The 24177-nt window shown below is 41.2% G+C and overlaps 1 long non-coding RNA gene across 1 annotated transcript in view; it reads right to left on the bottom strand.

The window, feature by feature from the left end:
* LOC114037648 overlaps window positions 1-22892 on the bottom strand; it is a 39689-nt gene extending 16797 nt beyond the window's left edge. Inside the window, exon 1 of the long non-coding RNA XR_003568476.1 lies at window positions 22819-22892. This is a non-coding gene — a long non-coding RNA (uncharacterized LOC114037648). The remainder of the gene's footprint in view (window positions 1-22818) is intronic.
* Window positions 22893-24177: the final 1285 nt, after the last annotated feature.

Raw genomic sequence — 24177 nt, 5'->3', positions numbered from 1 at the left:
AAGAAAGAAAGAAAGAAAGAAAGAAAGAAAGAAAGAAAGAAAGAAAGAAAGAAAGAAAGCCTATAGTCCAGAGAAGAATGAAAGACATGGCTGGCCTGGGTACTTTCTTTAAAATAGGTGTTCTGGGAGGAACTGACCAAAGGAAGGGTCCACAGGGCTGGGGTGAACTTCCAGAATGAGAAGGCTGCTATGGTATGGTGGACAAAGAAGACTGGAGGGTAAGGAATAGAGCCTGGAGCTGAACAAAAAAAAAAAAAAAGCTCCTTAATGTGAGGGACTATTTAATTTTTATTCATAGCGTGTTCACAGCTAGTTTATGATTGATTGGCTGGTTTTAGACGCAACCATTAAATTGACTTGCTTATCACAGAATCAGAATCAAGGAATTGAAAGGAACCTCCAAGGTCATCTAATTCAACCCATACTTGAATAGGAATCACCTTGACAACATGTGGAGCATGGATCTGTTTTGGAAATACCCAATTAAGGAGGAAAAATAAGCCAGAAAACAGAAGAGAGGTCAGCCAAGTAGCGTAGTATAAAACTAGGCTAGGAATCATGAGACTGCTGATTCCATATGTGAATGTAATAGGCTTGGCCAATGAAGCCCCAGTTCTGCTTAGTATTCTCTGCCTGCTATAATCCATGTAGAAGTTTGGTGAGCCTGCTTCATTCAGTAAGTACATGAGGGAGGGGCCTTTTCCCTCTCTGTTTCAGAGCAGCCAAACATATGCTAACTATTTCCTATGAATTTATGCATAGTGAGGAAAAGCCATCTTAACTGGCTGCTCAACCAGAATGGAGTGTTTACAAAACATTTAACCAGACAAAAAATCTCAATCTTCTCTGGTGGCAAATAAGGCAAGAATTGCTATCATCCTCTATGTAAGAGAAGAGATGTCAGGAACAGGAATGACAGAACTGTGCTTCTCTCTCTCCCTCCGCCGCTGCCATGTGGTCATGGATGCATGGTGCCACCTTTGCCGCTGTCTCTGTGGTATTTCATTCTTTCTAGATCTTAGAGGAATGAGTATGCAAAGATCAATCAGAACAAGTCATAACTTGTGAGCTTCAAAAGGTTGGATCAGCTATCAGAAGTCTAGCAACAAGACACACAACAGAGTCTGCTAAAAGCAGACCCAGCTGAGCCCAGTGAAAGCCAGCCCTGAAAGGTGACTTGTCCATTGCCTGTGCCACATCCAGAAGTGACTCGGTGAGCAGAATGTTTTATAAACACCACTTTAGGTTGGAGTCCATTCTTTCCAGGGAGTGAAGTGGGAGAGAAGAGTGGACTCTCAATTCTGGAAGTTTTTGTGCTTCAGTTCTTGCTATATCTCCTCAGTAAATATTCCTTTGTAAAAGCTAATTAATGCAGGCTGACTAATTGATTTCAGCTGATAATCATTAATGGAAACATATCAGGAGAGGGCTTGTAAGTGACGGTAGGTGAAATCACCTCTAGCCTCTCAGGTAATTGAGCTATAGGAACACACTTACCAATGCTAGTGGGTGTACAAGATTTTACCCTACACCCACAGCCTTGTACTACATAGAATTTTCCTACAATGCTCTGGGTCATTGAGGTGAATAGTATGTTGTTCCATGGTCATGTTCTACACCCCAATAATGTAGAGAGAACATACCATCTTTTGCTTTGAGTTTTTTGGTTTGTTTTTTTTCTCAGACAATCCTGGTATTGGAGAGTCACCAAAATCAAACCTGTCTGGATCCACCCTTACGTTAGAGATTTCAGTGCTTATGGTAGTGGGGCCAGTTCTCCAGGGGTAGGGAACAGGGAAGGAGATAAACATTTATTAAGAACTTATTATGTGCCAGGAACTATGCTTAGCACTTCACAAATATAATCTCATTTGCTCCTCACTACAATTCTACGAGATAGAGGCAATTATTAATTTGACAGTTGAGGAAACTGAGGCAGATGGAGGTTAAGTGACTTTCCTTGGGTCACACAGTAAGGGTCTGAGGCTGGATTTGAACCCAAGTCTTTCTGACTACAGGCCCAGAGAAATGAGTGGAGAAAGTCTTCAACATCTGTTGGGAAGAGCTGAAAACAGTGAGGCTGTAACTGTCCTGGGTGGGGGGAGGGAAAAACAGTCTGGTTCTCCCTTCTCCTGAAGGAGGAGGGTGGGAATCCCAGCATGAGAAAGGAGAAGTATCCACAGGGAACCGTGTGTGTGTGTGTGTGTGTGTGTGTGTGTGTGTGTGTGTGTGTGAAAACAGTTTGTCAACTTAGCATAACTGACTCCATTTTGTTTTAAGACTATTTTGTCACCAACCTCTTTTGAGAAAGATCTTTTCTTGTAAAATATTTTTCAAAAATAAGATAAACATCTGTGGGATGTGATGTAGTCAACAACATGTGTGTGTTTTTAAAAAACTGATAAACATATGGCCCCTCTGATAAGACAGACTGCCAATTAAAGCAATATTATGAACACTTTCATCAGTAATATTGAGGTAAACTACCAAATAAATGAGGAGGTAAACAACTTGGAAACACCTGTGGCTAAAAGTGCAGAAACCCACCTAAAGCCCAGCCGTCAGCCTGGTCCTAGCACGTGAGTCAGTGTTTCTACCACTCAGACCCAGGCAGGCCGTTTTGACGTGAGGAGGGAGCTGATGTGACTTGCCCGGATGACCACCTAGGAGGGAGATACAAGGCCTGTGGCTGGGCAGAGTGAACCTTGTTGAGACAAGTTAAGAAGCTAATTAGAGCATTTAAAATGTGAGGGTGGTGGTTTGTCTTAGAAGACTGTCCTTGCATGCTTTGACTGAAAAAGTTTGACTACTTTCTGTCCACTTATGTTAGCATAAGATAACAGGGGAACCTGTGGCCTTGTAGGTCCTTAAGTGTGACCTTTTGACTGAATCCATATTTGTTCTGTAAAATTTGGATTCAGTCAAAAGGCCACACTTAAGGACCTACAAGGCCACATGTGGCCTGGATTTGTTCTGTGAAATTTGGATTCAGTCAAAAGGCCACACTTAAGGACCTACAAGGCCACTCGAGGCCTGAAGGTTCCCCACCCTTGCGTAAGTAACATTAAATTGGCTATCCTGATGCATTGTACATTGCAGCAGTGTGAGCTGAGAGGCTGAGCCACACATTGAATGGAAATTCCCGTAGCCCAGAGAGACAGACCAGATGCAGTGAGAAATAGTTCCACCATCACTCTTCAGAAGTGTAGTACAGGCGCTGAATTTCTCCTGACAGAGAATTCCCAAAGGCTAACAACAACCTTCCTTCTTCACCCCCTTCCCTCTGCCAGGGAAAGTTCCTTCTGATTCTAAAGGTCATCTCTGGTCTTTAAAATTACATTTATAATTCTTATGGAATGATTTTTGAACTTATATAAAGTGATCAGTCATAAGTCTCTCTGATCTGAATGCCCCAGGTGTTGTGAAGGCAAGGTGATAGGGGGCATACTATCCCACAGTGGGGTCAAGATCTATAAAAGAGAGAGTTTTATTGATTTTTTAATATTCTTATGAACTCTCTAACAAAACATATGAAGCAGAGCTTCATGATTTCCACCTCAGCCCAAACAAGTTAAAACAGCAGATTAGCGGAAGGAGGCTTGCTAAGTAGGCCAATGCTTCGGGTGAATTTAATGCCCTTAGCTCTCAGAGCTGGCCCCAGGGTGAGGACTAAGGAGCTGAGGTCTTGATCAAGGGATCTGCTGCGCTGCCTGGCTGAAGGGACGAAGCGGAAAGGGCGGCTCCACCTCCAAGAAGGTGGGGTCCCCCCAAGAACAAGTAGTTTTCTGCTGACCTAAACGCCTCCCATGTCACCACCTGACTTTGCTGATGTTTTGTATGACACTGACTTCTGTTTCCTTTTGTTTCCGCCATAGCACGATTGTCAAGGTATCCAAGTGCTGGGCTCAGCTTACGTCCTGCAAAACTTTGAATAGTGCTTTGAATAGACTGGCATTACTTCCAATCAATGCCACCCCCCTCCAGAGATGTTTGATGGGTCTGAACACATCAGAGCCGTAGAACCCACCTGACACCCGCATCTGCCCTCCTGGAAGGGAAACTGAAGCCGTGAGTGTCCCGCCATTTTGAGGCCTCAAATTCTTCCCATTGCCATGACCCAAAATCCTTTAGAGGTTACCTAGCACCACTTTAGAGGTTACCTAGAGGTAACCACTGGAGGTTACCTAGATACCACTGTGCAGGTATCTTTTCTCAGAGATTGCCCAGTACTACTGTGTCATGAGAGTGTTGTCCCTCTCTGTGGATCCACTTTCAGCCACAAGAGGCCTGACTGGAGCTGACCCTTCTGGCATGCCTACAGCTTCCTGCCTCCCCTCCTCTCTTTTACCCCCTAGGGGCTGACTGATAGGATTGTTCCTCTCCTGGGGCTCTTTGCCTCTCCATCTCCTCTAGTCTGCATCCTTGCCCCATCTACGCTTCCTTTGAGATTGCCCGTTGTGGTGGGACAAAATTGAGAACTGACATAGACTATTTTCTGCCCCTCCCTCCTTTTTCTATTATCTACAGAGGATTGGCTAGTGGAACTGTACTGTTAGAGGCTTTCCTCTCTCCTGCCCAACAACTGAAACTACAAACTTCCCTCCCCATCTCTTTCCAGGAGTTGTCAGCAGATCTGTACGCAATCGTCATTTGCAACCCCATCCTTCATATCCTTCCAAGGTTATGAGGATTGCCTACCACGGCTACCATCTTCCCCAGGGCGGCTTAATGGAGAGGGTCCTTCTCTCCTCTAGGGGATTATCCAATATGATTGACCCAGGAGGGTCCCATCTCTTCCTGGATCCATAGGGCAAAGGAAGCAGAAGACTGGAGAAGTCGGAAAGAACATTAAGTACAGTGAAATGAGCTAAGGTGGGGTTGCTGTGAAGTAAAATGCCCCCTTAGGGTTAGTTGCCCGACTTACACTGGTGCTACTAGGTTGGGTCTCCAAAGGGATGGCTATTACTACTATCAGGACTCTATGGATAACCCTGTTAGTGGCTAGCCTCCTTGTATTAGCTCATGAGCCCCTGCTAGTGTCTTCTCTACTAACAGTTCTTTAGCAAGGCATTTACTCAAATAGCACAGCTCTCCTCATTCAAAAAATAAAAAAAACAAAAAAACCTCACTTGATCAATCCGTCTTCACTAGATATCCCATTTCTCTCCTGCCTTTTGTGGCTAAATCCTTTGAGAAGGTCATCTATAATCAGTGCCTCCTTTCTTCGTAACTCTCCAGTATGGCTTCCAACCTCATCATTCAATTGAAATTGCTCACACAAAAATTTCCAGTGATCTCTTAATTGCCAAAACTAATGACCTTTTCTCAATCCTCATCCCTCTTGACTTCTCATCAGCTTCTACGCATTCAATAATCATCTTTACGCAGATGATTCTAAGATTTATTTGTCCAACTTTCTCTTGACCTTCAACTGTCTGCTATTGGACATCTTAAGCGCAGACATTTAAAACGATGTATCCAAAACTGAACTCATTCCTTCCCTACAAACTCTCCCCTTTTCTTAACTTTTCAATTACTGTTGAGGGCACTACCACCCTCCCAGTCACCCAGGCTCACAATCTAGATGTTATCCTCAACTCCTCACTCTCTTTCACCCTTCCCCTCTTATTCAATCAGTTGCCAAAAATTATCAATTCTCCTTTCACAATATCTCTCATATATGCTGCTCTCTTCTTTTATCTAGGCATCCATCTACTGTGGGTAGAGCACTAGGCCTGGAGTCAGGAATCTTGAGTTCAAAACCAGCCTCAAGTACGTTCTAGATGTGTGACCCTGGGCAAGTCACTTAACTTTTCAGTTACCTCAACTGTAAATTGGGGGGCAGAAAAGCACATACCATACAGAGCTGTTGTGAAGAGCATATGAGATATCTGTAAAGCACTTAGCATGGAGCTTGACACTTAATAGGCACTTAATAAATGCTTGCTCCTTCTTCTCTTCCCTTTCCTCTAACACTGCCACCACTCTTATGTAGGGTGTCATCGCCCTTCCCTGGACTATTGCAGTAGCCTTCTGGTTGGTCTTCCTGCCTCAAGTCTTCTACTTCAGTCCATGCTCCATTCAACTGTCAAATCTATCTTCCTAAAGCCTGGTCTGACCATGTCACATGCAACTTCTTCTACTCAATAAACTCCAGTGACTTCCTATTATGTTTAAGATCAAATATAAAATCTTCTGTTTAATGGTCAAGGTCCTTCATAATCTGCTTCTTGCCTCTAGCCTTTTATATCTTACTCCTTTTACATACTCTATGATCCGGTGACACCAGACTCCTTAATATTTCATGCACAAGATGCCCCGTCTTTTGCCTGAGCAAATACTCATTGGCTGTCCCCTATGCCTGGAATTCTCTCCCTCCTTATCTCCATCTCCTGACCTTCCTGGCTTCCCTTAATTCCCAGCTAAAATTTGCTCTCCTATGAGAGATCTCCTCTGGTTAACTGGTTTGCCTAAACCACTTCACACAGATGTAAGCATTAGAGATGGGATCTGAACCAGGGACCTCTGATTTCAGAGCCAGTGATCTGTAGCAGAAGTGTCAAAGAGAAGTCAAAGCAGAACTCCCTGAACCAGATTAAAATGTAATTGGGAAATGCTTAACAAAATACATTTTTTGAAAAACAAGATTAAACATAAAGAATGTTAATTTGTCATTTTCTAAGCCCACATGAAGCCCACAGGAATCTCTTTCTATCTGAGTTGGACACCACTGCTCTATGGTATAACTGGAGAAAAGAGATTGTTTGGTTTATCTGGGTTTTCTTAGCTGCTTTTCTTAGGCTGTGGTCTGTGTAGAAGGATCAAACTACCCACCAGTTTGTTAAACATACCTTCAATAAATTCTGATAACAAAGGTGGGGTTATCAACTCATCATCACTCATGAAATATTGATCACTGACTGGAAAGCATGGCATAAAGGAAAAAGAGCTAGACTTTGAATAAAAATAACAAAACTAAATTTGAGTCCACATTCTTACACTTACGTTTAACTCTCTGAGTTAATCTATATATGAGGAGTGTTCCATATCCCTCAACCCCAATGAATGGAACCAAGAAGATGTTCTACTCCCTGGTACCTTTATCGGGTAAGAACACCTCTTTGATTATTTACTTACAGAATCAATCAAGATATAAATTAGATATGAACAATCCCTTAATGGATTTGAGAGCTTCCAGCAGATGGATTAAATCAGTCAATGCTACCTACACAGGAAATGTATATGGATTGGTTGAAAGAATTAAACACATTTATCTGCCTATGTACATAAGAAAAAGGATTTCTAGTAGGAGCTATTCAAGTTTCTGGAGAGTGAGCAAATCCTGTACCAGAGGGCAGCCAGAAAAGGGGGGTAGCGGCGGTGAGGGTGGTGAATGAGTAAGCCCAGTGGAAGCATCATACTTCCATTCTCCTTTGACCACAGGATAACCTTGGGAAGATATGGAGATTTTATTTATTGACCTCTGTAGCAGTGTCCACTGGAGCCTGTGGTGAAACAGCAGTGGCTGATGGCAGCATTTGCACTGGGAGACACATTGGAGACAAACTGGACACAGTAAGGAAAGGTGACTTCAGGACTCTGTAAGGGACCAGTCCTCAGAACCCAACAAAACATTAGAAGAGGAATTTCCTGAGGATTCCCATGTTGTTGTGTTTCTCCTTCATTCTCAAAGAGGACCATGACATCAGGGAGATGATGATATGACTTGCAATTGACTTTGATTTGAGGGAGGGAGGGCCGTGCATGGTCACCAGGCCCATCTTCTCCTCTAGAGCCATCTGGATCCAGTGGCCAGATACTCATCCCGTGAAGAAAGAAGAAGACTTCCAAAAGCCTTGAACTGTGGAGTTTACCCTTTGGACATATGAGCTCTCCAACTAAGCCTGAGAGTTAAGAATAAGACCATTCTCTCCAGGGACTTTGTTATGAGCAAGGGGAAAATGTATTCCCTGTTTGGGAGATGTTTCTATAACAACGGTCCTTGCTATCCTTGGTTAGTAAATACCCCATTTAAAAAAGATAATTACCTCTGGCTGGCTAATTGGTGATCAATGGGGCGCCCAGAAGATGGCCTGTAAATGACTGTGCTAGAAAAAGTCTCAACCTCCCCAAGGTTACCCCTAAAACCCTGGTGAGAGTAGTCAGCCCCATTCTAGGGAACTCAGCTTTCCTGTATATTTGAAAGGAATAGCAAGTTATGCATAGTAGACTTGCAGTTTCATGTACAATCTTTTTTTTTTTTTTTGGTGAGGCAATTGGGGTTAAGTGACTTGCCCAAGGTTACACAGCTAGTGTCATGTGTCTGAGGCTAGATTTGAACTCAGGTCCTCCTGACTCCAAGGCTGGAGCTCTATCTACTGTGCCACCCAGCTGCCCCGACAATCATTTTTATTGCACTGTTATGAAATGCTTATTTTATTCCATAAATTAAAAATAATTTTTTTTTAAAAAGGGAGAGAGAATAGCACATACCTAGAGTTGAACTTACACTGGAAAAGAGAGATCTTAATATTTTATTTTTTCCCCAATTACATGTAAAAAAAAAAAAAGAGTTGGCATGAGCCCAGAGGCCTCATAAAATGGGGGTGATAATATTTATACTGTCTAACTCGGGGATATTGTAGGGAAAAAAGTACTTGATTGTCTATAGTGTATTCCGTGACCATATTTCACCCGTTCAATGCAGGGCCCTTTCTCCAGGCCTCATCTTTACTGACCTTGCAGCTTTTGATGCTGTGGAACGTCTCCTCCTGGGCGCTTTGTCCTCCCGTGTCTTTCACATGATTGTTCTCTACAGCCTTGAATCCATCTGCTCTCTTCTTCTCAGGTTCTTTTGCTGGATAAAATCATTTCTGTCCTTTCCATTTAGGGTCAGTGATTCCCAGTGCTCTTGTCCTGGGCTCTTTTCTCCCCTATTGGAAGAAAATTACTCTATTCTGTCTCTGTGCCTGTCTCCGTGTCTATCTCTCTCTGTCTCTGCCTTTCTGCCTCTCTCTTTCTCTTTCTCTCTCTGTCTGTCTCCTTCTCTGTCTCTGTCTGTCTGTTTCTCTCTCTCTCTCTTTCTCTGTCTCCTCTCTCTCTTTCCCTGTCACCTCTCTCTCTGTTTCTGTCTCTCTCTCTCTCAAATCTCATCTGATCCCATTGATACAAGTATCACCTCTATATAGATGATGCATATCCATATATTTATCTATAGAAAGATAAATACTGTCTACAAATAGATGACAAACCACTCTAGTATCTATGCCAAGAAAACCCCAAATGGGATTATAAAGAGTCGGACATAACTGAAACAACTGAAAAACGTCAACGACAACTAGATAGTATAAATAATAGCCAGATTTAGATAAATGCCATCTATAGAGAGATACAGGGATAGATACACACATGCTCAAACATATATGTGCATGTATGCATTCATGTATGTATGACAAATCTTTCTCCTGAGCTCTAGACGTGCCTTGTCAGCTGCCTCCTGGATGTCTCATAGGCATCTCAATTTCAATGTTACTGTCTTCTCTCTTCCTTCCACTTTTCCTCTTTCTGTTGAGGGCCTCACTATCCTAATCACCTAGGTTCACTGCCCCAGAATCATGTTGGACCCTCTCCTTCCCTCCAATTCATCTGATCAGTTGCCAATTGTTGTCAATGTTACCCATAATACACCTGTCACATTTGGCTCCTTTTCGCTACTCAAATAATCATCATCTGAGCGGTATTACCTCTCATGTGGAATATGGTAATAACCTAATTGGTCTTCCTGCTTCCAGCCTTTCTTTCCCTTCTCCAATACATCCTAAGCCTGACCATGTCACTTCCTTATCAAAACCTTCGGTGGCTCCAGACTGTCCACAGGAAAACTCTCTAGCCCTCCACTGTCTGCCCCCTTCCTACTTCTGTAGAATTATTTATGAACTCTGAGGTCCAGACAAATGGGCTATTAGCTGTTCTATTAATTCAACATTGCATCTCCTACCTCCTTGGCTTTGAACAGACCACTTTCATGGCTTGCAATCCATTTCTTCTTTATCTCTAATTTCAGAATCCTTATCTTCCTGTAAGGCTTGGCTTAGGTGGGCCATTTCTATGAAATCTTTCCTGAGGCTTGATAGTATTCTCTTCTTCCTCATTTTCTTTATGCTCTACTTTGTATCATCCTTTAATAGAATACAAATTCCTTGAAATCAAACATTCTTTTGTTTTTGTCTTCCTACCCCCAGTTCTTCCTTCATGGTAAATACTTAATGGATGGTTATTGAGTTGAATTGAAATTGCCACCATTTTGGTAAATGGAAAAAAAAATGGCTAGTTTCTCTGACCATAACAAACACCTACTGAATTCATATTGTCTTCAAAACATATATATGATCCTACTGTCTCTATGGACTATGTGCTCCATGAAGTCAGGATTTGTTTTATCTCTATCCTTGAAGACTTATATAATACCTGGTAAATAGTAGGGACTTAATAAATGCTTATTGATTGACAGGTATTTGAGGAGATATGTATCTTAGATGTAGTTGAAGGCTTTAGGGTCACCTATCTTCAGGATAAGCCATTATTAAACGATATGAAGAAGTGAGAAGTTAGGAGTAGGGTTAAGTTCTGATGATTTCAGGATGATTTCAGAGAAACCTAGGAAGACTTTTATGAATGAATGCATAATGAATCAAGCAGAACCAGGAGAAAAATGTATACAATGACAACGCTGTAAAAATAAACAATTTTGAAATACTTAAGAACTTTGATCAATGCAATGGCCAACCATGATTCCAGAGGAACTATGATGAAGCAGGGTACCTACTCCCAGAAGAGATGAATACAATGTTCAGAATAAAGCCCTTTCTCTCTCTTTTTTTTTCTTTCAGATGTCGCTAAAGTGGAATTTTGCTTTGTTTGACTATGCATTTTTGTTCTAAGGGTCTTCTTCTTTTTTTAAGTGGGGGAAAGAGTAGAAGGGAGAAAAAATAAATGCTTGTTAATTTAAAAAATAAAAAAAACAAAATGTAGCTCATGCATCAGAAAAAATGAAATATCATATTTGTAGTGGGAAGATGGGATGAAGTAAAGGGAGTTGGGAATAAGATTTATACCTGGATAGCTTAAAGAAAGGGTGATTGTTATTGTTGATGAATTAATTTCTCATATGGAAGTCTCAGAAAGCTCCTCTGGTTACTTTAGAGCTCTCAACTTTCCTCAACTCTCTGAGGGATAGAGACAGTCTATGGTAACCTAATGATGTGACTACAGTGGATATATCATCTAATTATCTGCTTAAGGGAAACTGCAATAGAAAAAAATGGTACCTTGTAGTCAGTTCAGATGAGTAGTGAGGTCAGTAGGGCATAGGAAAGGATGTCATGAGCCAGTGTCAGAACTTTATACCCATCTGATTATTCCTGGTTTTGACCAAGCTCCTAATGTGCTGTTTTTTTAGCTTCTCCCTTCTTTGTCAAGCCTTTCACCCATGAATTTCCTAAATCACTATTTGTCTCAGCTTGGTTCCTGCCTGTGCCCTTCCTCCACAGCCTCTCTTCTCCTATAAGGAATCACTGATTTCAATCCCACCTCTTTTCTGCCTTTAACCCTACAAGCTACCCTCATCCTATCCGCAGTGTAGCTCATTTGAGCAAGAATGTCCCATTTATAGCCTCCTCTTATCTGCTATTTAATCATTCAGTCATCACTTTCCTGAATATTAAATCTACAATAGCTGCTTTCTGGGCCCACCATACCCTGAGCCTGTCCTGTCTCTGGGTTAGCCTCAGTGATCTGGCACACGGATTCAGTTCTGGCTCAGTCACTAACATGCTCTATAAATTTAGATAAACCAATTTTCCCCAAGTCTCATTTTCTTCATTTACAAAATAGAGTTGCCTAGTTACCTTGTATGGGTGTTGTGAAAATGAAATGGATAATGAACACAGAAGCCCCTTGAAAATGTGGAATTCTATAATTCTAACTCAAACAAGTCATGTATTCCCAAACACTGATGGATAGCTCTGTAGAAAAGAAGAAAGGGGAAACAGAAACTGCAGTGGGACCGAGGGCTGAACAGAAGCTGTTGAATAAGAAACAACAATCCTCTATTTTAGATGCTGTTCTTTCTTCCCTATTGTGTTTGCATGTGGGACAGGCAGAGAACCACAGAGTTCCAGACTCGCTCTTCCAGAATCACAGCAGTGCCTTCAAAGGAATCCTTCATTCTATTTCTAGTCTCTATCTTAATATACTGAAAGAAGAATACAGAGAAGGCAGTTAAATCTCACAATAAAATGATTGAAATCAGTGGCCTTGCTCTCCTTAGAATTTAGCAGCACAGGAGTTAAATAAAGCCATTTGCTAAAGGTAACCCAGAGAAGGAAATGGGAAGGACCCTAAAGGGGAGAGGGGGAACTAAGGGTATAACTTATTCTCATGATCTCCTAATTGAAGGTCTTGCATGCTAATGCCAAGACACAAAGCTGATCGTGAGAAAGACAGGTTCAGGAGAGCGATAGCCCAAATGGAGGTGCCAGAACCATGAAATAAAAAAATAAAAGGGCAGGACCTGAACCGTATTATGCCCTTGGCTACCAGACAGGATGGAGACCTTGTAATCAAAAGGGACCCTCTAGAAGGAATTTCAATGAAGTCCAACTTGAACAAAAACAATAACTTGCCTAGATTCCTTGGAGAGTTGTCAGATGGGCCTAGAGAGTGGAGTGCCTCTCCACCGTTTTTATGCAATGAGACTGGTGAAGGACAGAACACAGACTCATTTCATAGTGATGTCAGCTTAACCTCCCATGTGATCTCCTCTGGCAGACTTTCCAGTGAAGATATTTGGGGTGTGCCAATCAACTTCTCTCCCCTTGTCAAACATTTTAGTGCCCTCCCAAATCTTCCTGTAGTCATCCTTTCCCACTAAGATCAATGTAATAATATCCAAGGTCCCCTGTAATAGTTTTGTTGATTCTTTTAGCTTGTGCTGTCTTTAATAAAATACCTTGAAAGTGTTTGTTGCGTATTCATACTCTTCTGGTTTCTACTGATGCTTGAAAAAATACATCAAATGCCCAGGTACTAAACGTGCAATCCATTACTACAGAGGATTTAGGCTTAGAATGATCCTTGAGGGCAATCCACTTTTTATGGAGTTCCCACCAAGTTCTTTTTGGGTTGAGTAATTGCTGATGGCCAAGTCGCTCCCTTGCTCTGTTGGGCTGGCATCTTCCAGTATGCAATGTCTTAGTTTATGGGTCAATTCACAGCTGAGCTGGGTCAAGCGGGTTCTTTAGCTGCTTTGCTGGCCCCTCACCAGCCCCAGCTGCTGCTGCCACCCCACTTTGGTGGCTGCTGAGGGGCACTTTGATGGTTCTTCTGACCTCTTGAAACTCACAAGCTTGTCGCTTAGTTAGCTCCATGTCCTGCTACTCATTCACCTAAGATCAAGAAAGACTGATAGAAACAGGCATCATGCTCTCAGGGACACAGACCATCTCCATGGAGGGAAAACTACCTAGATGCCCTTCCTCCCCACTCACTGGCTCACAGAAGTTCAATTTCAATCAAAAGCCAATAAGGAAGAGTGTACAAAAAGTGTTAAGTGTATGAAAAGTGTTTTGGATCCTTTTGAATGTGAACTTACCCAACCAGAAAACTTTCTGCTCATTGTACGGGTTACTCATGGCTGAAAGTTAACTCACCAAGTCTCCACATGTTGGGTTAACCTGGCAGGGAATATTATGTATGCTCTGAATAACCCCCCAAGAAAGACACATCCCAGCATGCTCTCATTACACAGGAAAAACCTTAGACCATACTTACTCTAGGTGGTATCTGGCTAAGCCTTAGACCAGGAAAAGTAGAGCTATGTTTGAACCCTGTCAAATTATTTTCTTTGGCAATTGCACTGGCCTAGATTAGTATCTACTCCAAGAATAGTAAATGCTATTTCCAGAGGGACTTCTTGGCAGATCCTAGCTCCTGAGGTTTAGACAAGAGATCTCAATGGACGTCAACTTCTCTCGTTTAGAAAGATCTAGATATTTTCTAGAAATCCTTCACCGACATATGCTAAATCAGTCACCTCTTCCTCTGCACTCCTGTGGAATATATTATTTATCATATGTTGTCTTTAAATGTCCTCTGTATTCACATTTCTTTGTCTTTCCAACGAGAGGGCAAGTTTTATATATCTTGCATATCCCTCATAGCTCTTACCTCCGGCTAGAAACTTTGTAGGAACCCATCCAATAGTTTTTGGCTTGATTGTGAAAGATGTACATCGCTTCTGAGGATAGGAGGAGGAGAATTTGGCAGTGACATCTAATGCCGAGTAAAGAATAATCCCTCTTCCTTTCTGAGGTAAACATGTCACCAAACTACCCTTTTCTCTGACAGCAAATATGAACTGCCTTCTGTGAGTAATCAGCAAAATACTGTGTTTCTTTCCCCTTAACGATTTTCATTTCCATTTCATTTTGATTTGTCTCTACCCCATTGTAGCTTGATTGCTTCTTAATTTTCGTTTTCTCTTGCTTGATGACAGGTTTTTTGCTTTTTTCTCCCTTCTTCCTCTTTCTTTTTTGAAAGGAAAATAATGCTTGTCTATTTCTAGTTCCCACAGCTCCCCTCTTGTCCTGATCCCCCAAATCACATACAAATTGAGGTGGCTATTGGTTAGTTCAGATACCTAAGTGGTGCAATGGATAGAATGCCAGGCCTAGAATCAGGAAGATTCATCTTAGTAAGTTCAAAGCCAGCCTCTGACACTTTCTTAGCTATGTGACCTTAGGCAAGTCATTTCACCCTGTTTGCCTCAGTTTCCTCATCTGTAAAATGAACTGGAAAAGGAAATGGCAAACCACTCCAGTGTCTTTGCCAAGAAAACCCCAAATGAGGTCATGAAGAATTGGACATAGCTGAAAAATGACTGAACAATAAAACTAGTTATTTCTGCTCTTTACAGTAGCTCTGTAGCACACTGCGTAAGTATACCTACCTCCTAGGCAACCCTTGAACTGACTGAACCAGTTTCTTACTCAGAACAGCTTTCAGCCATACCCTTTCCAAAACAAGCTATGAACTTTCCTGCTTCCACATCTTCATTCACTTTATTTCCCTTGCTTCTCCACTTGACTGAGCCCTATCACTCCTGAAAGAACTAACTCAGGTCCCACCAGAGAAGTGAAGCATAGCAGTGAAATAATTTCTTTCTCTTTAAGTGCATCAACATATATGGAAATTTCCCAAGACAGAAAATATGCTATAAAAAATACCATATGTTTTCTCCTATGGGAGGAGAGAGGATAAACGTGTAAAGATGGAAAACACTGAGTAAATGCAGTATTAGATCTGCCTCCCAGTCTGAGATAAATTGTACTTTTAGAAATAGACATGTTTACCTCCTCTTACTTAACAAATAACTTCCCCCTACCCCAAGTCTCTTGGAAGTAAGTTCAGGCCCTTTTTGATTAGGTTTTGATTTATTCCAAACAAAGAATTCTATCTATCAATTAAATATTTGGTAAGCCCCTCTTAATATACTAGGTCCTGAAGATATGAAGATTAAAAATACTCATGACCCCTATGTTCAAGAAACTTATAATCTAATAGAGAGGATAACAGTGGCTGGTTCCTTAAAAGACAAACCTGATCTCACTCCCTTCCTGTCCTCTGGTGTCCTTAAAGGAGTTTGGGGGTGTCTAGGCTCTCTGCAAATGGCTCTAGCCCCTGTTGATGATGTTTCCTCAATTGTAGGGGGTGATTCATCTGTACCCTGGTTCCATTTAGCAACTAACCATTTGATTCATTTTTACAAAGGAATACTTACTTCAAAAAGTATACCACAAATATACAAATTTACTCCTTCAACATGAGGAAGGCATAATTCCTCTCTTACATACCACCTCAATCTCTAGGGAAGGGAAGGGGATTAGATTCATTGCTCAGTTCAGTTGCTATCGACCCAGTTCCAAATCCAAAACCCCACCTTGGACTCTAGTCCCAGGAACCATGCTATCTCTGGACAAGGCTTCCCTGCCAGGCTAGCTGGCTACACCATCCCACCTACAGTCCTGCCTCTAAGGTCGTCATGGCTTGAACTCCCGGATCTCATGAGGATTATTTCTGGCACTTGAACTTGAGGAGAATAAACAACACAGAACAGAAATAAACATTCCTGGCCCATTTCTCAGAGCCAAGGTAAAAGAGGAAGTTCAGTTCACGGAGTCCACGGTGTGATGAACTGGGATCTTCACCCCTTAGATACAACACAGAAGAATGGCCAAATAGAGAGTGGAGACCAGTTCAGTCTCACCCATTTCAAAGATGAAAGGGGGCTATCTGGCATGGTAATGAATGAAGAGTCCTCCATGTTTGGTAATCAGGACATGCTACAAAGGCTCTTCAAGGGCACCTCCATGTTAGGCGAACTGGACATGCCCAGACAAGCCACATTTACATTTGCTTTCAATTTTTTTTTTTAGTCTAAGGGAAACAAGTATATTTGTAGACCAAGGGGAAGCAACCAAGAGAGGCAATATTTTGGGGGGAATTCAAAGAAGCAAGGTTCTTGAGGAGTTGTGCACAATCAAACTTATCAATCTTGGTTTTCCAAATCATTGAGACAGGGAGCCAAAGCTCACGATTTTTCTTACATAATTTATAGCTTCAGCTGAGTCCCTGAAAACCCCTTTGAGTTTTGTAAGTGCTAAAAGGTTGAGTTATTTCGATACCAAGGGAGATATTACCACAGGAGTTATTTAAGGTGAATAGTCACACAAGAGGAAAGGAAAAGCACCATCATGGAATAAATGGGAGAGAGCAATTTAAAGGAAGCCTGTTAGCACAATGTGAAGGTTAATGCTATGAAGATAGGGAATCTATGTTGGGATTGTTCCTGGGATGAATGGAATTGGCCCCTTGGACCATTCTTGAGCCAACTCGTATTCCCGGTTTGTTTCCAGAATGGAGCTTGGATCTTATGGCTCATCTGTGCTCAGCTTCCCGCAAGACTGAATTTGGCTTCTTGGGACCACTCTAATCCAGGGGCTTACTTGTAGAACTTTTCTAATTAACTATTTAGCACCCTGTGTCTTTTATCCATTTATTCATTCTTGCCCACTTTAATGCATCCAAGATCTAGGCTGAAAGTGTTCTCAGTTACTCTTGAAGTCCATAAGACAAAAGGTCAGGAAATATAAGGAAGTAGGGCTAGTGCCTATCCAAGGACTCCTTAAAAACAAGCAGTGTTTCCTTTAAAAAAAAAAAAGTTAGGAACAGACTATCATTTTGCAAGCAAAGTGGGTTATGAGATTATGAAGACTGAGCATTCATTGAAGGGCTATAAAAGGTGTGTGCCTCCTGGAACCATTCCTATTACTTTTAAATCGCACACCACATATCCCCAGTCCTTACTTAGCATAGTGCTTTGCACACAGTAAGCACTTAATAAATGTTCCATCTGTTCATTTATTCACTCTTTACCGATTACCTGGAGCATTACAATAGCCTTCTAATTGATTTCTCTCTGTCTCCAATTTTTCCACTCTCATCAATCCCATTGTCCACCCAGCTGACAAATCGATATACCTACAAATCGATATACCTACAGTACAGCTCTGACCTTGTCACTTCTCTCAGAAAAGCATCTATGGCTCCCTATTGCCTCAAGGATTAAATCCTTTGCTTGGCCTTTAAAGGCCTTGTAACTTGGTTCTAATTTATCTTTCTAGATTGATTTCACATGACTCCTCTTAATATACTGTGTTCCAGTCCAATAGCTGACCTGATGCTCCCCACATGTAATGTAAATTGTTTCCCACATTTGTGCCTTTGGGCTGCTCTATGTGTTTGTGGGTTTTCCTCTAGGACTAGAATGTTCTTCCTCCCCACCTCTACCCCCTAGGAGTCTTTAACTCCCTTCAAAGCTCAGGTCAGAGGACACTTCCTTCATTTGGCCTTTCCTGATCTCCCTGGTTGTCCAAGTGCCCCCAAACTACTGTTTTGGGAGGGGAAAGTGTTTAATCAAGGGAGCCCTCATCAAATAGGTACCCTGTTCCACTTTATCAAATCAGAGTCACACTTGGAGTGGAACTTTTGCATGCAAAAGGGTTTCAGTCTTTCCAGTTTGCCCCAAAAATGGACTGAGAAAAGAGAATGGGACAAGTCCTTTGATTTCCAATTCTTGGCAATTTCCTAAGCCCTTCGTGTTCAAACGGGCAACTCTAATTCTGACAACCTGTAATTCCATCAAGTAATTGGAGGAGATTTAATAGATGAAGGGTCCCTGGATCAGCCCCATCAAACCCCGAGTATAGTTTGTATTTACTCATTTGCATGTGAGTTTTTCAGCAGTAGAATGTAAACTTCTTGAAGGCAGAGATTGATTTTTTCCCTTTATTTCTCCAAAGCCCCACAGAGTGGAAAGCATTAATGAAGGCTTGTTGAATTGAATTGAATAAAAAGGCAAATGGCCTGAGGAATATAATGCATCACTATGAATATTTTTCAATCAGAGCGTAAATGACTATAAGGATAAAATTTACCGGGCAGCAAGAAAGAACCTGAGAACTTATCCAATGCAACCCCTTCTTTTACAGAGGAGAAAACTGTGGTCCTGAGGAGGGGCAACTTTCCCAAGGCCAATATTACCTAGGAACCTTTTCTGTTTCCATAAGCAGAAGAGGTTAAAAAGTCTGAATTCATTGGATGCCTGGAAAGTGAGGAGGGAATTGTTGGAATTGTTGTATGCCAAATTTTCTCACATTTTGTCCGGCGGACCTGAGCAAGAACTGTGTCTGTCACTCTATAGTATTCTTCCAAAATAATGCATAGGATATTCGCCCCCATGCCCTCCAATTAATAAGTGACACTATCTGAGGCACAGTTCATTAGTTAGCTTTAAATTCAATTTAATATATATTCATTAAGCACCTGCCATATACAAAGCACTGTTCTACATGCTAGTCTCACAAAGACACAAAGAAAAGTTTTCCTTGCCCTCAAGAATCTTATGTAACAAGGGTCTGGTCAATGAGGGCTTGCTCCTGGGAATGTGAGCAGGGCACCTACTCACACGTGTGGCAAATCTTCCTTTCTTTCGCAATCTCATGAGACCCTGTAGTAAAGGAAAGAAGACATCAACGGGAGGCACATAGTCCCATCCCAGACACAGGACTGCCCATGCAGTTGTGGACTGGATAGACCATAGAGGCAAGGCTTTCCTTCAACCCTCTAATGACTCCCCAAAGCTCAGAGGGTCATCTTTACATCTTGAAGCCAACTGGAAAGAAAGATTCACCACCGGAACTTTTTGTATGCTCCCCTAATTCTGGCTCAGCAGCCAACCAAAAGACTTTTCATCATCATACAATAAGCCAATAGGGAAACGGTCATGGAATCCCAGCAAATGCTCTGAAGTGAAGAATTTTACAACATTAAACTCATTCTGCAAGTACAGGCTCAGAGCAGAGGCGGGGAGGGGGACCTAGACAAAGAGGGAAGGGCTAATAATGTTCCAGCCCCAGCTACTTAGGGCCCAGAGTCATTTTGCAAACATCAAGACAAATAGAGTGAGTTTCTCACCTGAGGGTAGCTGAGACCCACCACATTCTAAATCCCTTCAGAAAGAGCTTCGAGAGTACTCTAGGAAGCTCTTTAGAAACCAGGTTTCCTTCTGAGATAGGAAACTGAATTTTCTTTGCCTTTTTCTTTTTGTTATTGCCTTTGAGTTGGAGAAGATCATTTTTAGCACCAAGACAGGCTTTTGTAAGTAAGCAGTAAGTACTGATGCATTTTTATTTAATATCCTTTTTTGTTAAACATTACTTCTTCCGGGGATTCATTGATAGGTATTGCTGGCAATCACAAGGATCAATGACTGGTTTATTATGCTCAGAGAATAGACTCATACTCTCTCACTTTCTACATATATACATATATGTGTACATATATGCACATACATATGTGTATGTACATATATGCACACACATGTATATACACATATTTATATATACATATATGTATGTACATATAAGAATGTGTATACACGCATATATACATGCACACACATATACAGTGATCCCTGAGCAGCAGTTTTAAGTAACCATATGTAGGTTTTGGGTCACATTGGCAGGATGGGTACAGTAGAATTTTCCAGAAGGCAGAGGGGAAAGGTAATGCTTTATATATCAAAGAATAGATGAGAGAAAGGGAAGAGTTATATTAGGTAAAACAGGAGATACTAACCCATATTAGCTGGTATCTCAAGCTGTAAATTTGCAGACACAACTAGGGCTATAGTTGACTTTTCAGCTTGATTTTTGCAGACTTTAGCTAGTGATATGACATGTTTATGTCCAATGGCAGAATAAAGTTGATCCAGAAATCCTGTGTAACTCTGCATTTGCAGTTTTTTGCAGTTTTTGCCTGTACATGTGTATGATATCTGTGCCATGTTGACTGTTTTGTGACTTTTCTGTATTACAGTGGAGAAGTGAGTGAAAGGTCGATGTTTATGCCTCCCAGGGACCTTAGGTAGAAAACTGTTCTGAAATGGGGGTGTGGATAATGTGTCAAAATATACCCTAGCAAGTTTGCAGAGTAAGGCGGAAAATTTTAAGTGGTAGGGGTGGAAAGTGAAGGGGGGTGGAATAAAGGCCTGCCCAATGGGGGCCCAGTCCTGGAAGCAGATCACCAAACATCCCCATGAATCCCTTGAAAAATTATCTTAAGTGGAGAGCTGCCTCTTTACCTTACACATCATCATCAACTTTCAGCAGTAGTCTGACGAAACATATACATGGGTCCCCTGAGCATCCTCTCAGGACTGGGCCCCCATTGGCCAGTCCCTGTTATGCATATGTCCTACAATATGCACTCAGGGTAGGGAGTAACAGGGATAACAGCGAGATCTGGACAAAAGGTCATTTAAAGGAGAGAACACTTTTTGTCAGGTAGATTGTGGAATACTACATGGAAGAAACAATATTCAGACTTGAAGGAAAAGAAGTATTGTTAAAGTCAGAGACAAAGGTTGCATGCCTACGTCAAGAATATTGATGTCTGCAAAGTCACAGGGCGGTCTCCAGTAAGAGACAAATTAATTTGTCTCCAGAATTTGTCTTGATTGAGTATTCTTTTTTTAATAGTATTTTATTTTTTCAATTACAAGTAAAGACAATTTTTAACATTCATTTTTAAAAAATTGATTTCCAAATGTTCTCCCTCCTTCCCTCACCTCCCTCCTCCTTAAAAATGTAAGCAATTTGATATAAGTTATATACATGCATTGATTGCGTATTCTTTCACAGTGTGAAAAGCAAGGCAGAGATGGGACGAGAGAAAGTAAGTTGAAAACAAGTCTCTTTGCATTAGTAGAATGGCTGAACCAAGGTTTGGTTTGGTTTTTATAGAGAGTAGGGTTATTGGTTTAATTAAATATTCTTTGTGTAATATTTCTAATATTTATTTATTATCAGACGATCTAGCTTTTATTAAGCATTTACTATATGCCAGGCACTGTGCTAAGTGGTTTACAAGTATTATCTCATTTGATCTTCATAACTAGGAAGTAAATGCTATTATTATTCTCATTTTACAGTTGGGGAAACTGAGGCAAAAAGATGTTAAATGACTTACCCGGGGTCATATATAGCTAGTAAGTGTTTGAGGCCAAATTTGAACGCAAGTCTTTAACTCCAGGTCCAGTGTTCTGTTAACTGTGCTATCTCACTGGACGTTATCATACAAAGAATGTCCATGGTAAAACTGCTCTGTCAAATGGAAGAGATATTGTTTCCCGGTAATCGATGACCAAGAGTGTGTTGGACTTCCTCATGACAAATCCTGAGATTTAGTTAGTTACAAGCAGAAGGGTGGAGTCTGAGAAGGGACCAATTGTCACAGGACCTTGATTGTATTCTTAGTGACGTGAATTACTGGACCACTAAATGTACCTACTATGTGTCCAGTACTGTACTAAGTGCTGGGAATTCAAAGAAAGGCAAAAGACAGTCCCTGCTCTCAAGGAGCTCACAGAGATGATGTGAAAAGAAACATGTACAAACAAGATATAGACAGAATTAATTGGGGATAGTCTCAGAGGAGTAAGTAAGGAGGATCAGGAAAGGTGAGACTTCAGCTGAGGATGGAAGGAAGCCAGGGAATCCAAGAGGCAGAGATGAAGAGGAAAAATATTCCAGGGATGAGGGACAATACCTGGAGTCTGGAAGCGGAGAATCACATTCAAGGAACAACAAAGAGGCCAGGGTCACTGGATCCCAGAGTTCATAGCGGGGAGTGAGGTGTGGAAAGGTTGGAAAGGTAGTAGGGGGCCATGCTGCGAAGGGCTTTGAATGCTTAATGGAGAATTTCATATTTGATCCTGGATCAAAGGTGAAAAGGAGATGCTGGGGGTGAGGGTGGATGAGTGTCATGGTTGGTCAGATCCGTGCTTTAGGATGATCATTTTAACAGCCAAGTGGAGGATGGACTAGAGTTCTGAGAGATTTGTGACAGAGACCAACCAGCAGTCCATTGCAATAGATAGTTGCCTCCTCCGCATAGAATATATTCATTTAAGAAACCCACCTTTGAGTCATTTGTTCAAACAGATTGCTTTTAGTTTCTCAGGACTGGGGCTATTTCTCAGCCTTCTCAAAAGAAAAATCCCCTCATTCAGCAAAATGTTCTCTGAAAAGTAAGTTGCATTTGCTAACCTCAAGCCTTTAACCTTTCCAGTTAGACAACAGCAATGTCCATAGCACCAACCTGTTCTGGTACATTTTCCAAGATTAAATAATTACTTACTTATGTGAGAGAACTGGACACTGCTTGCAATGGAACTCCTTGCTGGCTATCCATGTAGAGAAGTTGTTTACAGGAATCCTGTGTTGCCAATAGAGTCACTTGTCAAGGACAATGGCTGTTGGCACAGCATTGCTATGGGAGCCCCGGGAGAACTGCCAATGAATGCAAACTCTTTTGTGGCATGTTCAGTGTTATGCTAGGCCATCAGTCTAGGTTTGCCATTAAGGGCCTTCTGAAAAAAGGCCTTTAGCTAGCAGTAAACCAAGAAAGTGACATAAAAACAGAGAATGAACTTTTATGATATAGCAGAAAGAAGATTGGGTTAGGAATCAGAAGGCTTGTATTTTAACACCAACTTAGACTTCAGTTTGTGTGACCTGGAGAAAGTCACTCAGCTTCCTGGACCTCAAAAAATCAACATGGATTCACTTATTTACTCATTCATTCATTTAACATGTATTTATAGAGATCACACTATGCACAAGGCATTGTCACAGGCATTTCATTTCTTTAGTGTATATATAAATGGGGATATGAAGTTAAAATGAGGTAAAAGTTGTATTCAGTTCAATTCAGCAAACATTTTTTTAAAGTCTACTATGGGCAACGTACTCTGCCAGGTACCGGAACTATTACAACAAAAAAAGAAATGGTCCCTTTCTTAGAGAAGTTTACATTATACTACAGGTGTACAAAACATACATAGATAAGGAAATACAAGAGCATATGCAAAGTCACACAAAGTAAATCCAAAAGGAAGAGAACACTGATAAATGTAACAAATCAGGAAAAGCCTCTTCCAGGAGGAGGTATTTAAGATATTCTTTGAAAGAAGCTAAGAATTAAGAGACAAAGGTAAGGAGGAAGTGCATTCTAGATATATGAGACCACCTGGACAAAGGCAGAGAGGTGGGAGTCAAATAAACTCCTTGGGAACTATCCTACCAAGCCAGTTTAAATGGAATAAGGAGGGTGTATGCAGAAGAATCTCATGAAATCAATCTAGAAAGATAGGTTTGAGCTAAATTGTGAAGGTCTTTAAATGCCAGCCTGAGGATTTTGCATTTTATTCTAAAGGGAATAGGAAGCCACTGAGTAGGAGAGTGAAATGGCAAAATTCTTTGTTTAAAAAATATTAATTTGGCAGCTTTGATGGATTGGAGAAGGGAGAGACTGAAGGCAGAGGGAGATCAATTAGAAAGCTATTGCAAAGTAGAGACATATTAATTGTTCATGGTTGGGCCATGCCAAAATAATAAAAATGACAATAATACTTAAATCCATTTGCTTGCTCAGTACATACCAACCAAACTATAAAAGTACTACTTTAGAGAGCTAGGAAAAAAATGTTTTTAAATT

The sequence above is a fragment of the Vombatus ursinus genome, unplaced genomic scaffold, assembly GCF_900497805.2.
Source record: "Vombatus ursinus unplaced genomic scaffold, bare-nosed wombat genome assembly UNPS02010461.1, whole genome shotgun sequence".
In the NCBI taxonomy this organism is placed as follows: Eukaryota; Metazoa; Chordata; class Mammalia; order Diprotodontia; family Vombatidae; genus Vombatus; species Vombatus ursinus.
This window is presented reverse-complemented; position numbering and strand designations above follow the sequence as displayed.